This window comes from Aquila chrysaetos, chromosome 17 (genome assembly GCF_900496995.4).
Source record: "Aquila chrysaetos chrysaetos chromosome 17, bAquChr1.4, whole genome shotgun sequence".
Taxonomy (NCBI): domain Eukaryota; kingdom Metazoa; phylum Chordata; class Aves; order Accipitriformes; family Accipitridae; genus Aquila; species Aquila chrysaetos.
The window spans coordinates 20099036-20116120 of NC_044020.1; positions in this window are offsets into that span (position 1 = coordinate 20099036).

The following is a 17085-nucleotide window of genomic DNA, read 5'->3' on the forward strand; positions in this document are numbered from 1 at the left end:
TTGAGCCGATGGGCTTCTCCCAGATTGTTTTTATGTTCGTGACAGATTGCAAGCGGAATAAAATTCCGCCCTCCGGGCGAAGGCTTTGGAGAGGTGCGCGGGGTTCATGCCCGGGGAAGTGCCCCCTCACGCAGAGCCGGTGCCCAGCTGGCGCAGAGGGTCCCCGCGTCCTTGTGCCGCGGCCCTGGGAAGGCAAACCTCTTCCAGCTCCCAACGGCGCGCTTGAGTTCCCACTCGACGTGGAGAGCGCCGAGGACGGTGCGGAGAGAGCTGCTTCGACGGCCTGGCATCGATATCAAAGCCAGGTACGCGGCTTATTTCCCACTCAAGGCAGCTGCAGGACGGTGCCTCTTTCCTCTGGAGGGGGAAGCTCGCACACGGGGCAGGAAGCCATCATGGAACAGCCAGCTCAGGAAGGGGCCGGGGCCAAGATTTTGTTTTTAACCTGTTTCTTGTTTATTTAAGCCTTTGAGGAAGATGAATAAAAGCAGCCACTGACAGAGGCCGGCTGTGTCGCAATCACTGGAGCTGCGTGCGCTGGCTGGGTCGCGGCGGCAAAGGCAGCCTGTGTGATGGCAGAAGCCGCCTCTCTGGTCGTTCGTCAGCCTCACAGACCCACCAGCATCTTGCGCCGGAGCCAGGGCGCTGAAAGCGGGTATCCTGAGCACATCCGCATCAAGCCAGCGGCGGCTATTCGGCGCTGCTGCTTTAGCTGGCCGCAGGAGAGGTTGTGCTGCCTGCCAGGCAGTGGTTCGAGATCAGGGCTTTGAAGCTGCCCAGTTCTCCGCTGAAGGAGGAATTAGAGGCATGGATATTTTTGTCCTGGTTATTTTGTGCAGAACAGGTAAAAGTAACTTGTTCCCCATTGCAGAGAAGCATCAGTCCCAGGCGGGTTTGCCCCTGGGGCTGATGGAGCCCTCGCCTCTGCTGCCCGCTAGAGCTGCCCGTGCCGCAGGGCTCGCTGCCTCCTGCCCTGAAATCAGACGTCTTACAGACTTTCTAGCCCTGTGCGCAGCACCGAGGGATGTAACACTGCCATGTATTTGATGCTGAGCGTGGGACGGCAACAGATTTGCCATGGTCAGCTATTTTTGTTGCCGTTAACATTTGCCCCGAATTGTTTATGCTTCCCACTGCGGGCTCCTGGTTTTGCTAAAGGCAAATTCCCACTCCATTAAAGCAGTGCTCGCCAGTGAGACCAGTGGCCCAGATATGGGCTGGGGGGGAATGTCTGCCTCCTCTCCCCTATCTGAACTGGCTGGCACCTCCCCTGGCTGCGATCCTGCAGTGCACTCGTTTAGGAGTGCACTGGTTTGGTCCCACAGTCCACTGGTTTGGGAGTGCACTGGTTTGGGAACCCCCAGCTGTTCCCACTGGGTGCTACAGGAGGTCCCGGCTGCATGGGGCTGGCATCTGGACCCAGGACTGGGATCACTGGGCTTGAATTTGAAGCAGAATTTGGCTGTGGAGCTGGGAGATGAACACACAGTTTTCAGTTGCAGAAAATGTAGGTTAGGTAGGAGGTATCTTTTTAGGTTGTTTTTAAAGGGCAGAGGATGAATGTTTGAAGAGAGTTTGAAGTCATCCCAATTTTTAAAAAGGTAAATAAGATGTAAAAATTGGATTAAGTGAGAGCGTGGCCGTGGGGAGGGTCTGACTGGGGGCTGGGTTCAGAGTATGATGCATGGAATGAAGTGAGAGCATCATGGGTTTGGATCCTCTAACTTTCATCAATAGGAGCTATCTTCTCCTGTTAATCTTATTTTAAAAGGACCTGTAAGGGACCTTTGGTTTAACCCATGTGGGCCTGTGCATTTCAAAGAACTCTAAGCCAATGTTAGGATGAATATCTGGAATGCCCTGTCCCCTTAAGAGAATAGATGGATGTGCCCTAATCTATTTGTAATTCTCCTTCCAAGTTTGCTTAAAAAGTAAATGAAGACATTACAAAAATCCAGCTGACCAAAAAAACCAGCTCTGGCTAGTCATTTCAGGCTAAGCTAATGCAATTATCATTCTTATCCATATTGTCATGCAGTTAGTCCCGCTGAGCCTAGCGCTCAACTGTCCTGATTTTTCATCATAAATTCTCTTTGTTCCTCTTCAAGTATTACTCCTGATTAAGGGCTGCGATTTGAGAAACTTAATGTCAGATTTTAAAGTGACAGTTGATTTTTCTTTCAGCAAGTTTGTTGTGTATGGGTAAGCTTTTACATTGCATTGACATATTTTTGATATGTCTCCCGTTTACTTTTTAGTTTCCTTTGTAGATACTCTTCTTAATTTCTGTGAAAGGATTGTAGAGCTTGTGCTCTCAGAGAGGGTAATAAACCCTCTTGCAGGTGTTACTGTGCGTGGGGGGAAGATGTGAAATGGAAGCAGGCACCAGGAATGCAAATTCCCACTGCAATTTGGGTCACATGTCCAAAGGGAATTATAATTCCTCACATGCTTTCTCACACAGCAGGACGTGGGAGCAGAGGGATTGCTGCCTTGGACTGGGCTCCCAGCTCATCCACTCCCCTGTCTTGTCTCTGAAGGTACCCAATTGCCAAGTGCTGTAAAGCCAGAGAGAAACGCCAGAATGGCCAATCATAACTTGCCTATAGGAAAATATTTTCCTAACCCCAGGCATTTATCACTTGGCATGTCCCCTGAAGAGCTCTGGTTTATATCCTGTCTGCATGATTATCTCAAATGAGGTAACCCTGGAGATATCCACAACCTTTATAAATGCCCATGCATTTTTTTCAGACCTCCTGAACTCTTCGTCTCGGCAATCTCCTGTGGCAGCGAATCCCAATCTTGCGATGCACTGCCAAACGCATCCCCATTCCTCTGGCCATTCACTGCTCATTTTTTAAATAAAATCAAACATTCCCATTCCCTTCTACTGAACAATAACCTGGACTTTCTTACACCAGCCTCCCTTGGGCTTTGCTCTCTGCTCTCTGTATCAGTCAGTACGTACCACCTTTATTAATATTCCCTTCCACCCCCTGGTCCACCTTTACACAACAGCTTTCCCATCATCTGGAGCAGGAGCCTCTTTGCCCCTTGAGGCCCAAAACCGCCTGCCCTCCTGGGCATCCCTCTCCCAGCTTTACTGGTGGCTCACCAGGACTGCAAATGTGGTATGAATTATTTTGAGGTCAGGGCACAGGGAGCTGCACTATAGATACAACCGTGCTGAAATCAGGAGCTGTCTAAGCCGAGTTACTAGTAAGATTTGCTCTCGTTACCCTGATCTGGGCCAAGACCTACAGCAGGGACCTCAGCCAGGGTCTGGCAGCTCCTTCCTGCAGCTTCTATGTCACCCCAGTAAGGCCAGACCTCCGCCCTCACCCTCCCCGTGCCACTGAGGCCATTGACCCGGCCACGCCAGGACTGCTCACACAGCTGCTCGGGGCCTCGCTTGCACCAGAGACCTCATTTTGCAGCAGAAAAATGTAGCCCGAGAGACTCCCTGGTTGTGAACCACAGTGTGGGCAGTGGGCAGTCTGCTCTCGACCGTGCTGGCTGATGGAACCGGTGTAAAAAGAGGAGCCAGAGTAGGAGAGGGATTTTAAGAGCAATTACAGCTATCAGAGAGACCGAAAAAAATCTAGCCCAGACATGGCATGTCAAGAGCAATGGGAGTGAGGGTTCGGTTGGCAGCATCCCTTTGAAGGTGCCTGTCAGGGTGAAAGCAGATCGTTCACGTGTCCCCCGTTCAGCTTTGGGCTGTGGCTGCCCGGAGGAGATCTCCTGGGCCCTAGACACCATGCAAAGCTAGCAGGGAGCTGCCAGAAAACACCACTGCCGCTGCGGAGGAGGCCCTCTTGTTACCCATTTAGGCTGCTTATGGATGCATGAGACAAAAGGTTGTTTTTCCTTTTGCCTTGTAGTTTAAGCTCAAGGTTTGATACTCCCAGAGCAGTGGATGTCCAAGGGCACGACTCCCTGTGACTGTGCCCATGTAAAGTGGCCTGCGCTGGCAGGAGGCGGATGACAGTCAGAGATACCACTGACATCATTTTAAGGCTGGGTGAGCACACCGCAGCTGGAAAAACACTAAAAAATGGCATTTATACACCTTGTACCGTCAGCTGCACTATAGGCAGTGCTGGTAGGGATGCTTGCTTTTTGAGTTATTCAAGACATCCCATTATCCAACCCCATTTTCAGTCAACTAAAGCTTTGCCAAACATTCTGAGGTGATTTTTTCCATGCTGTATGGCTGCCTCTGACTTCTTTGAGGGAAAGATCCAGCCAAACGGGCTTGGCCAATGCCTGGCACCAAGTGCAAGAGGCAGGGGCAGAAGAAGCTGTTTCGCACCACACGAAGCGCTTCTGGTGACCTTTTCACTGAACGGCTCGAGCGTGCCCCTGCTTTCGAGCAGGGATTTGAAATTTGGCAAGAGGGCCAGATGTTGTGTCAGGGATTTGCTGTGGGTCTTTCCATCGCCTCCCATCTGGGAAAGCCTCCGTGTCCCCATCACCTCCCGCTTGGCTGCGGCACCTCCCTGCTGCTGCCAGTCCCCGTGTTGTCTGAGGTGTCTGACCTCTGCCTGGTGCCTCTCAGTTTTACAGCCCCGCTAATGAGCCACAGGGCTGTCAGTATGGTGTGAGACCATGGGATTTCTGTCTTTTTGTGACTTGGAAAACTACATCCAGAAAGTTGTGTTAAAAATGGTTACAGCCGCACAGTGAAATATTGAGAGGTTTAGAAGTGCCAGGATTGAACTGACCTGTGCAAATTCAATTCACTTTCCAAAGCTGGTTTAAAAGAGATATCTATGCTACTTTCTTCATCCTACACAGCTGGCCTTCCCATCTGAAGTTTCATGTAGTTTTAGTTATGGTGTATTGATAGCCCCCAACCTTTTGTTGCTTTTTTCAATATAGCTTGAACTGGCAGTGTTTGAAATCAGTTGATATTTCACAAATGTTACTGTTGCTGTGTATCCTAAAAGCAATACTCTTCCTTGCATCTTGTGCAGCAATGACATGAAAGAGATGTTTAGGACAGAGACCCAACTTTTGCCATTAGCCCACCGACTTTTATCTGGATGCCTGTGAACCCGTGGGCTGACGCAGATGGGCCTCAGCTCCATGATGCCCTGAATGACAGGATGGCACAGGATAGTCAGTGTGGTTTTGGCCACATGGACTGACCCCATCATAATCATTTCTCTCTGTTGTCTGATTGTTGCCTGTACCAGCACCCTTGTCAACTGCTATTTATAAAAGAAATACGTCCAAGGATTTTCATAGTAACAGTGCTAAATGAGCAGGCAAGTGAAGTTTAAATTTCCTTTGGCATATATTTCTAATATACAGCTATTAATTCCTCTACAAGCAGAGGACATAGGCATAAGGGGATGAATGATCTTATTGTAAAGGCACTTGCCTGGGCTCAGATGGCAGGAGTACAGCTCCTAGCTCTGCCGCGGACTGCCCATATGACCTTGAACAGGCCTCGACTCAGCTCACCGGACATATTTAGGGGTGCACGTCCTGTTGGCATTACCTGGAGGTAAGCATCTGAGTGCCCTGGTAGATCTGCTACATTGAGGGTCCTCAAGAGAACCTAAGCTTACAGAAGTCAATTGCTCTGTGCCTCAGTTCCTCATTTTAAAATGGGAATACAAGCAGCTCTTGGTCTTTCTAGGGGCAACTTATCAGGCTGTTGAACAACCTTGCCTTGACGTCCTGCATCGCAACGTCACGGAGACGGAGGGAAGGTGCTCCTATGCCCCACTCTGCCCCAGCTCCTCTTCCTGCAGGTCCCCGTCTGCAGGTTTTCCAAACGTGAGTGCACCAGCCTATTCCTTCAGCCACTCCACGGATCCCGTGTTGCGCATGGCTTGGCTTTGCCATATCTTAGTCCTCCATTACTTTGTGTGGCAGAGACTGCTCTGTCCTAGCGTGAGCTTTCTCTCATTTTCTTTCTCTCATCACCTGGGCGGGCTCTGCCTCTTCCTACGTAGCTGGTGCCCTGCATACCCCGTCAGGCTGGGGACTGAGGTCTGTTGCTTTGCTTCTCTCACACCATGGGACTTCCTACAGAAAGAGAAAGGGCCTGGAGAGAAGGTGGAGCCTTCCGAGGGACTAGTCCACAACTGCAGAACAAGATCTTCTGGAATTAAGGACCATTACCAGTTGGGAAAGCTCATGGATGCAGTGAGCTGGGATAAGCTAGAATGGGATAGAAGAGGGCCCTGTTTGAACACAGGTCCTAAGGAATGGATAATAAGAAATTAATACTAAGAAACACAGAGGAACTCAGACAGGGGGGAGTGACACAACAGGACAGTTGCAACAACTGCATCTTTGACTCTACCATGCTTGTTAGAACATTATGCTTTCAGTCTTCTTCCGTTAATACAGTTTTCCTTTTATTTAGTGTACAGCCTCATGGGTCTCACAGTTATTACCCACGGATGCCCAAGGGATTTGTGCAGGTGAGGTGCTTAACAACTCTCTTAGGTGTAGCCAATTTTGTGGGCAATACTGATATGAAGTGAGCAGCGTTTGCAGCTAATTAAAATGCTACACTTTAAAATATTTTTTGCTAATTACTAATATTTAACAGCACTATTTTAACTGCAATTTCCATGTTCCATGGGGATTTGAACTCTGTTAATTTCCCACTGACTCTCTTGGCACCATTTAGCATATCAAAATGACCATGAAATTAAAAAACCTTAGTCATTTTACTTCTCTAGGAACTAATGCTAGCAGTAACAGGAAAAGATTTTGCTGCAGGAAAAATATGACCAAATTCAGGCCCTTTCCCCTTTTTGTCTCCCCAAAAGGCAATTACGCTCTAGCGCTGACTGACCCAGAGGAGCACAGAAGCTGCTCTGCGCGCAAGCTGCATTTGCTCTGCCAGGAGGAGGATGCACAGAGCCGTGTTTCCCTTACAAACAACACTGTTGTCCCATAAAGCTGGGCAGTGAGCTAGTGCTAAATAGCATTCTCTTGGCCTCAAAATGAGTCAGTATCTGTCAAAAACGGTAGCCTGATCTTTTAACTCCTACTCTGGGCATTGGCCGCTGAAATGAAGCTACTACCCCTGTGCAACATCAGACACCAAACCACCGGCAGAATGAGTGCTAGACCCCAAGTTTCCCAGGCTCTGCTTAACAGACTGCACTGCTTGCCTCTGTAAGACAGAAATGTCTTTTTAAAAGTATGAAAAAGAGAGGGGGGGAATGTGAGACTTCTGTTTGGAATAAGGCAGAGTGCATTTGCAGCAACCTCACAGCAATCCAAACACACAAATAACATCGCTATGTGAATTTGCAAGAAAAATTGCTCAGTTATTTAGCAATAAAATCTCCAAACCAGCCTCCGACAGTCACTCTGAAAAATGACGTAAACATTCAACACAAGAACAATCAAAAATACATCAGTTACTTTTTTTTTTAACTGAAAGGGAAGACTCGCATCCTTTCACAGAACGCATGTCTACACAGATCAATGTCAGCTCGTATTCATTTGCTACTTTTAACTATTTGCATTTATTCCTGTTACTTGGGTCTTAGTCACCTAGCCATTGTGACAGCTTTGTTCTACATGCTTTGATGAAACTAAATTCTAGGTCTTTCTCGGGAGCACAGGACACATCATTTTCTGGTCCTCTATTGTATATCCAGCATCCTATACCTGGCTCTGCACACAGCCCTCCCTGGCAGCCCCCCTCTCTCTCCCTCTTCACAACAAGAGGGCAGCCAGAAGACTTACCACCCTGCCTCCACCACTGGATTGCTTGTCGACCCTGCGCGCGTTGTTTAACCTTACCTTGCCTTTTAGAGCCACGAAGCCACATCAGTCCTGGTGGGATGAGCCTAGCAGCAAGGATTTGTTCTTCTGCGTTTGCTTTCCCCACTTGTAAACTGAGCATCATAATACTTGCCTAGATCAAAGGGGGTACGGGGAGATTAAATAATTAATGTATGTAAAACACTTTGAAAGATGAAAGATGCTATATAAGTACAAAGTATTAACTACCAAAAAAACCCAACAAACCTGGTTACTGATGTAAGTCTCCAGTTTATTCTGTAAGAAATGCAGGAAAACAAAATAATTGCCACTAACAAATTAAGAGTTAGATTATGCCAAGCCCTAAAACAGCTAGGCAGGGGACCGAGAGCCTTGCCTCCTCCTGTGGCAGAGGTAGGGTGCCTGTATGAGCAAGAAGGAGCAGAAAGCATGCCCACAACAGGGGTTTGGAAGGGAAGGCACTTCCTGCATCGCCGAATTGTCTCAAGCAACCATGTCAAATGGTGCAATTCAAAAACTGATAGTGCAGTGTCTTACAGCAAGCTATGTTTCTTGCTGTTCCCCAGCCTCACTGCTCCAATGGTTAGAAACCTTCCTCTGGTTTCCCGGCTAAATGCACTCATGGCCATTTGTATCCATTTGTCCTTGTGCCAACATTGTTTTAAGTTTAACACAAGATATTTATAGACCAATCGTGTCCTCTCTAACCTTTAATGTTGTTAGGCTGAACAAGGCAATGCCTTTCAGTTTCCTGTTGTTAAGCAGGGTCTCCAGCCCCCCACCAAGCACCCTACCAACACTTAGTTACGCTTGCTCCAGTCACAATTCATCTTTCTCGAATAGAGGTGAATAAAGCTGCATGCAGCCTCCTCACATGGTCCACCAGTACTTGTTCTCCATCATTAATACTTTTCAGGCCCATGTTGGAAATACTGCAGACAGCCTAGATCACATTTACCTTTTTCCATGGCCGTGCTATGCTGCCATTTCATAGTAATCCTGTGACCAGCCAAGGCGCTTGAGGCTTTTTATTTTCCCAGAGGAACTCTGACACTTGGGCCTTACGTGCCAAACCTTACATTTGGCACAATTGAATTTCATCCTATTCCCATTGTTCCCATCCTCAAGGTCACGCAGTTCTTCCTGTTTGATAGGCTGGGGCCTCTTGTGTATTGACAAGCACTTGCATGTCTGTGTCATCAGGAAATTTCACGATGCACTCCTCCCTCTTTTGTGTGACAGGCAAATATTAAGTAAAAGCAGTCCCCAAGCAGCCCTCAGACAATTCCACTAGCAACTGCCTTCCAGATCCACTTTCAGCACATCTTGCTTTCATCTCCCATCCTGCTATGTCTCACCTATCTTGCAGGGATGCTTGAGGTTCTTCCAGAAGGAAAGATGATGCAAGTCCATAGGGCTTGCCGGACCCATCCAGTGCTTTAAAAGTGGTTGCGTTCCCTTGGGGACATTGCAAAAGAGAGTCAGAGAAGTTGCGAAGCACTGACATTTCATAACAATGCTAAGCCAAGAAAATATAATACTCAGGGTAACTTTGGATGGGAGGGAATATTCTTCAACATCTGGTGGAGCACATGCAGTAATTCTGGCAGCACACAAAGCCCCGTGTCCTCAAGAACCCTTTCACATAAAAGGTCACGGGTCTGAGAAAATGGAGGACACGAAGCCATGTTGTTATTGCTGATCAGAGGGAAACCGAGTCCAAGGAGAGGTGGAGTGCAGAGACAAAAGCCAGGTGGCTGTTTCAGGGGAGAGGTGGGCAGACGTCAAGAGTCCCAAATGTGCTGTCACGCAGCTCTGGCCTGAGCGTCAGGCCTGTGTTTTGCCTCAGATAAAGAGCAGGCAGCTTTGGTCTTTTACGGAGATGATTTATAGATGGTTTACATCAGTGCAGCAATGCAGGAAGAAAAGGAATACTGACTTCTGGGAGTAGCCAGCTCTTTGTGAGGCAGAAGATTATGGCCCACCATCTAGTCAACCCTATAGTTGCTAAGACAAACTCAGGAGGAGACTGGAAGAAAGGAACCCCGATATACTCAGGTCTCGTGTCTCTAGGGAAGAGCATGGGCTCCATTTTAGAACCAGCCAAGAGGTCGGGGCAAATCTTGGCCACACCGAGGTCAGCAACAAACTTCGAGTGGGCTGAAGATGTCAGCTCCAGCGCTCAGGTGCTGCAGGGCTCCAAAGGCGACTCTGAGGAAAGCCACCGCTTACGGTGGGGCCTGGTCAGAGGAAAGTCGCAACCGCTTGCTTTTGAAAGACTGAGAGCTCTTCAGCAGATTCCAGCTGGTGCCTTCCAGAGGACCCAAATGTGTATTTTCAGGCAACTGCAGTGCCTGTGAGTACATCAGACCTTGAAGTACGGCTGGAGTGGTGAATAACGCAGTGAGACTACCCAAGTGCCAGCGTGAGACCTTGAGCCAGCTGCAGAAACAAAGCCCCAAGTGTCTGTAAATGCCAGAAAGTCTGAAAAATGAGATACATATGCATATGCACCTCAAAGTTTGTCCTGGATCTTTGGAGAGAGCACCTTATTAGAGTTGCTGGTAGTGTTACACCAACTTAGAAGACTTTTTTTCATGTGCCTCTTTAAAAAAAGGCCTTTCTAGTTTCATTACAAAGCATTGACTGCACGGGACGAGCTGAGCACGTTCGGCACCTGCTGCTATGAAGGAGAGCTCCTCGGCTCCTGCACCGACTGATCCCTCCATCCTGGCTGTGAGTCCCACCCGTGCAGTCAGAACTTGGGAGTCAGAGCTGAGCGAAGCCAGAGCTTAGCCGGATTTTAAATATCATCTCTCCACCTGGCAGGATTTCTTGCAGTCCATCCTGCCACCTTCTGTGGGCTCGTAGCTCTGTGTTTGGGGGTGTGTGAAAGAAATGGAGAGCTCAACAGTGGGAGCCATGCCTTGCTTTTCTTTTTCAAACCATCCTCACCCTGTACAGAGACAGTCAGAGTCCTACGCCCAAAGCCCTTAGCTGGGCTTCCCCTCTGCTTGCTTACTCTCTATGGGTTGCAAGTACCAGTGAGGGTACTAGAGGAGGCAACTAGAGTTTCTCCAAGCTAAAATGGAGATGGGCAGCCCATGACGGCAATGATGCCACCAGCTGTGTTGGCTGTGCCCCCAGCGGGGCTGCCACCGTACTGCCATGGCATGGGTCCCCGCTCCAGGAGAAAAACCCCAGACGGGCTGGTGGGTTTTTTTCTAGAGGGAGAGTTTGGGGCTAATTCAGCCTCATTGCCTGCTGAGACAGGGACACGGGCACGTGCCGTTGGGACCCCCGAGCACTGCTTTCACTTGGAAATGGTGAGACCTGTGCCTTTAAATGAAAACAATTTGTGTTACGGGACCAGTAAAATAATTATTAATGAGATTGATTCATATCGGGGGATGAGTGATGGACGTGGCTGCAGCGGTGCTGCTGCAGAAGCTTCGTTCTTCCCCTTTTGGGGGCAAGCTCCTTCATTTTATCGTTCTCATTAATGAAAAGCGAGAGCAGGACGCCTTGCCCTTCCCTCTGCTGCCCACGGTGCCCGTGTCCTGGCGTAAAGCCACGGGCAGGTTTCCTGGCACTTCTGCGTATTGTCTAAGGTGGCAGCTTGAGCCCTGCATGTGCGTGTGCGTGTGCATTTGTGTGTACGTATGCATGCCCGTGAGCTCATACACGGAACAGACCTAATCATTATCCTCGGCAAGAACATGAGTAAGAGGATTTGCCTCTGTTTAACCAAGTAATAATTAACACCTGGTGAGAAGGTCTAACGGCCATAGCATCTCATCATTAACATATTTTGATGGACAATATCCTCTTCAAATATACTTTGAAGAAAGAGGACCGGCTTGGAATGGACACAGAGTGTTTGTAAACTAGTCAACCCTCATTTTCAAACTCCTCAACTCTGCTCAGTGAGATGCAAAGGACTCCAGTCTGGTATAAAATACTTGCCAGAGCATGGTAATGTGTACACCAAGCTGCAGCAGTTAGCTTTACTTTCTTGTAGTATCACAGCTTCTTGCCTCTTACTGCTCCACCCCAATTTTGAGGGACTGTCAGTAGTAGCACCTAAGGACCCTCTCCAGGCCTCATGCAGGAACGTAATAAAATATGACTTCTACCCCAAAGAACCTGCCATAAGAGTAGAAGGCAAGACAGAAACAGTCAGATCATTATGGACAGCTTAACTACTGGTAAGTTTTCTACAGAGGACCCCCATAAATGCCTGGGCCACCATCTGGATTCAGGGAACCACAGCTGGAGGTGAAGAGCTCCAGGCACAGGGCACCTAAGGGAGCTTTAGCAAAAGCAAAGATTTAGGAATTTAAGCTGGTGTAGCACACTCATTGTGGAGGCTGCAAGACACAATTTTTTTTGTAATCTGAAAGATGACCTGATTTCTTTTGTATGCACAGATTTACCTCATGGTCAAATGCGATGGCTGGAGGGAGTAAGGTGTGTTGTTAAATGCACAGCCTCCGAGTGTGGAGTAACCTAACATAAAACAACTCCTGTTCTACTGCTTTCCACATCTGTCACCCCATCCAGCTAAACTGAAGTGCTTCACACCTTGGTCTTATCCCTAGTAATGCCAAAAGGGCAGATGGAGCACACACAAAGAATAATGTGGGTTGGACAGTTCCTCTGGAGGTCATCTGGCCCAACCCAGCACTCACAGCAGAGCCTACAGACACACAAAACAATATGAACTGGCCTCAAAAGAGTGTGTCGAAAACAAGCCTCACCTCCAGATGACCTGAACTTTAAAAATGGCCCTGTCAGAAGCCAGCCTGAATTGCGTGTGTCAGACCCATTTCTAATTGGCCTTGTCTTTTCTGTAATTGCACTTTCAAGAGCTAGATATTATTATTATTATTATCTGCTGTCAATGGGCATCAGTCTTCAGAAATCACAGTGGCTGACTTCAAACCTCTGCTTTCAGGGAGATTCTTTCATCATTTATTTTAACAGGGAACCCTCTGTTATTTAGCAGATTGCCAGCGTGCTGAACTTTGGCTACTCGACGGTGCGTCGGCGCTGCTCGGTCCAGCTCTGCAGCCCATGGCTTGCTGCAGGGTGAGGGGAGCAGGGGAAAAAGGAGCGAGGATGAGGCAAGGGTCTGAGCTTCTCCATAGCCCAGACTGACTTGGCGGGTGGCTGAGCCTTTGGCCGGCTGCGGCACATTCGGCTCCCTCCTGGTCCCAGCCGTCGCGCTGGGGATGGCATCTCCGAGGGGTTCCCTGGGTCAGCAGCCTTTTGTGGAGCTGCTCTTGGGAGAAAGGGAGCCAAATGCCCCACAGTCCTTGGGGTGACACGGCGAGCCCTGTCCAAGCCTTTGTTCCTTGCTAATTCTGCTGCTCTGGATTTGTGTGCTGCAACCCTGCGATTGGCACTTGGCCGGACTGCTGATGCCTTGAAGAAATATCTGTATAAATGCGATTATGTGGGAGTGTGCGTCTGTGTGTCTGTGTGGATTCAACCACGCCAAACCCACTTATTTCCAGTGTAAAAATCACAGCAGAGAAAAATCCAAGGTTTCTGGAGTCCCATGCAACGCTGTGTGTCCTTGCGGGTAGGAGAAGAAATAGGAAAGACTGTGTCATCGCAAAGCTGCAGCCCAGATCTTGCCATTTCTATGTCTGACGTTGTGTGTGCTGTTTGACTTGTTGTCATCGTCACCCGGTTTGCGCTGCCTTTTGGCAAAAGGAGGAACAAGAGCAGGCAATGTTTTACAGAGGACAGTATCTGGCTATGGAAAAGCTGTGCAACGTGACTCATTTTGTGTAAAGGACACAAAATTACAACTGCATGCCACATGAGAAATGGTAGCTGGGCTCGAATCAAAAAACATCCTCATCCAGGAAGGGTATTCAAGCATGTGCTTAATTTAAGAACATACTTAATCAGGGCCTTTGGGCGTAAAAGGGTAATGATTATTCTTGTGTTGCCGAGAAAATCCAACTGACATCCGGAAGATGTATTACTCGAGAAAATTTAGTGTTATTTCAGTGTCATCGTTTAATCTTTCAATTTCTAAAAAAGTAATTCTTTTAATTTCTCATTGCTCGCCAGTGCTGTGAATTCTTTCACAGCTGTTTTACACTCGATTGTTAATGCCAAGTGGAATCAGCAAATACAATCTGGTTCAGATAATAATTATGGAAGATCAATCCTGCATCCGCCTCTTTTCTCTGTCCCCATTAAACTTCCCAGCATGTAAGATATGCATGTTTGACTTTGCAGGGAAAGCTAGCCACACTAAAAGAACGTTTTTCCCTCTTGTACACACTGTTTAATCATTTCAAAACAACAACATCCCCATCACCAATTTTTTCAATGTATTTGACCCCTCATTTTTTCTCTATATAACTGTGTATTGCTGCAGAGATTAGATATGGTATATATGATTTTAAGTATGCAATATGTCTTTTTTTTTAAAATTACAAGTGACTGTCTTTATTGGCAACTGGTTAGCATCCATTGAAATCCTGAAGTTGTCCCAGTTAAAGCAGGTGACCCGTCATCCGATCGCTATGTTACTCAAATAACCATGCCAACAGCAGGAGCAGCAAAGCAGAAGGTGGTTGAAAGCCGCTCCTGCCGGACCAGGTCCTGCTGCCCTTCACCGTGGGGATGGTGCCTCCCTGTGTAGGCACATTGTACCCAGCCTAGGAAAGGCTCCCTGTCCCACCGTGACCAGGGCAGGTGGCAACTAATGTCTTTGGTTTCCCTGGAAAAAGCAAGTGCTCCGAGTGGTGCAGCTATTTTGGACTCAACAGCTGTAAGAAGGCGAACTCTAGCCTACCTTGACCACATTTCATAATTTCATAGCCAAACCTTTCGGCCGCTGTACAGAAGATGTTCCCTGAACTGGCCTAGACTTCTCCTGCCTTAAGGACTCTGGACACCAGCCATACAACCAGGATTTTCAAAGGGGCTGCAGGAGGCTGGGACCCAAGTGAATTTCCCACCTATACCCTGTAGGAGATATTCAGCCTGCTGCCCATGGAGCATGGCCTCATTTTTGAGATACTTGCTGTGCAGAAAGATATTTAGGCACCTGTTCTAAGAGAGATTCTTGGACCAGGAGATAAACAAGGGCTGTTATTGGCTGTAAAGTAAGTGCTTGTTCATTTTATTGACTTTGGGTTAAATCCTGTTCATCCTCCTCAGGCAATTACTCCCCCTGAAACCAATATGACTGTCGGCACGAATAAAGCAGTTGGGTTTTGGCCCCTTTTACAAGACAACAATCATAAATCTAGCTGCCAGCACAAATCCAGGTGCTAAAAACAGGGATTTTCCTGGGGGAAAAACCACAGTAAAGATCTGTGGCATAGAACTAGGGAAGTGCACGGGCAGAAAGGAAAAGAAAATTTAACTTCATTTAACTCTAATACTTATTATTAAGGTAGATGTTTAACTGGGCACCAGTAAAACATGTGTGCTCAGCTTTGCCACTGTTTCCCTATCTAACCTTGGTGATGATCCTTGAACACCCCATCGCTCTCAAAGCTGTGGTTAAATGTAATTGTACGTGGCTTTGAGATCAAGAGACAAGGTACACCAGTGAGTGCAAGCTATCATAAGGATATTTAAAAAAATTGGTGATGGTGACAAAATGTTTTGGTGAGAAGCTATGAAAACACGGTAGAGTAAGCAACATGACTAGGGAAGAGGGGTTTTTTTTTTTTTCACCTCTAGTTTCTTTTCCTTTTCCTTTTTTGAACAATATATCTTAATCTTGCTCTATGGATGTAGCACGAGAGTTATGTGTGCAGAAAGTGTCTGAAATCACTTTGTTTCTAGTTTTCTTTCATACAGTCGGTAATATAAATAACCAAAGAGGATATTGCTTAACGCATAAAACAAAGTGACATCATAATTTATTAAAACAGAAGACACAGTTCATTGCTGTTAAATGCCATAAAGAGCTGGAAATAGAGTAGTTTCTCAGAAGGCATTGCCAATATGTCAAAGGAAAGATTTCCTTGATGCTATCTCAGCATGCGTAAGATCCTCTCAGAGTACTTCAACATTTTGGTTATTCCCCCCTGAACCGCTCTGCAGCATTCAAAGGCAGCTTTGCTGGTGATTTCCCCAACATCTGACATCTTCTTCCCACTTGCCCCGCTCCTCCCGACGCTTTGCCTCTGTCATTTGCTTGAATTGACTCCTCTATGGGAAGGAAAATAAAAAAATACATAGCCAAATGGTGGGGACGGAGCTGGCTGGCCCATTTATGCTGCTCCTGTTGATGTTGGTGGGGCAGCAGCACAAGGCGACGTGTCCGTATGGCTTCCCCGTGGCAGCGCGGCCACGGAGCTGCACACGCAGAGGAGGGGTTTCGGTGCTCCGCTGGTCCCGATGCAGCTCCTGGCTCGTAGGCAGGCAATACATCAGGCTGTACGCACTCGGGCCTCAGGCCAGCAAAGCATTTAAGCACCTGCTTACCCCTAAGCTTTTGAGTAATTCCTCTGGCGTGAGCTAAGCACAGGTGTCGCGGCAGCCTCCCGCTTCCCACGGTCTTCCCGTGCGAGGACGCGTGCACCGCGGCCCGGCCGAACGCCCGGCTGCCGGCATTGCCTCTGGCGTGGGACTGCTCACCACCCACCTCTTCTTGCTCCCTCCTATTCACAGACCTGGTATTCGCCGTCTAACTCTGCAGACCCCAGTCCGGCCGGCACCTCCGTGGGCGAGCCCCCGGGGAGCCCCACCAGTGTCTGAGAGGCTCTGCCAGGGCTCCCCGCGCTGGATTCAGCTGCAGAACAACTTTAGAGTATTCTAGGAAAAAACCCCACACTTCTGTTGGTGTGCTGTCCCCGAGCAGCAGCGTGAGCCAATGTACGGACAAAGTGCAGTGACCACATGTGCACAATGAGACATCTCTCTCTCTTTTAGGTAACGTAAACAATCTTCCTGGTGTGGGTAACTTGCAGCCCTGGAAACTCGCTCAGCAGATGTTCAGCTCCAAGTGCTACCAGTACCTGCACAGAAGCACCAGTCCTCGTCGCTGGTCCGTCCGCCTCCTCGTAAAACATGCCTAGCTGTGCTTTTGCAACTTTTGGGAAGAGAGAGGATTCCTTTTGGCTCCCCAGGGTATTAATCTGAATTTTTATTTGTGTTAATTTCATACTTTCCATACACGTCGTCAACTCCCTCCCACTGAAACGCACCTATTCCATCTGATTCAGCCGGTGCATGAAACGTGCCCATTGTGCGCATGGTGCTGCGTGGGTTCACCGAGTTACGCTCTGCGTGCCAGTAATGCCCAGGGGAGCCACGGCGTGATGAGCTCCT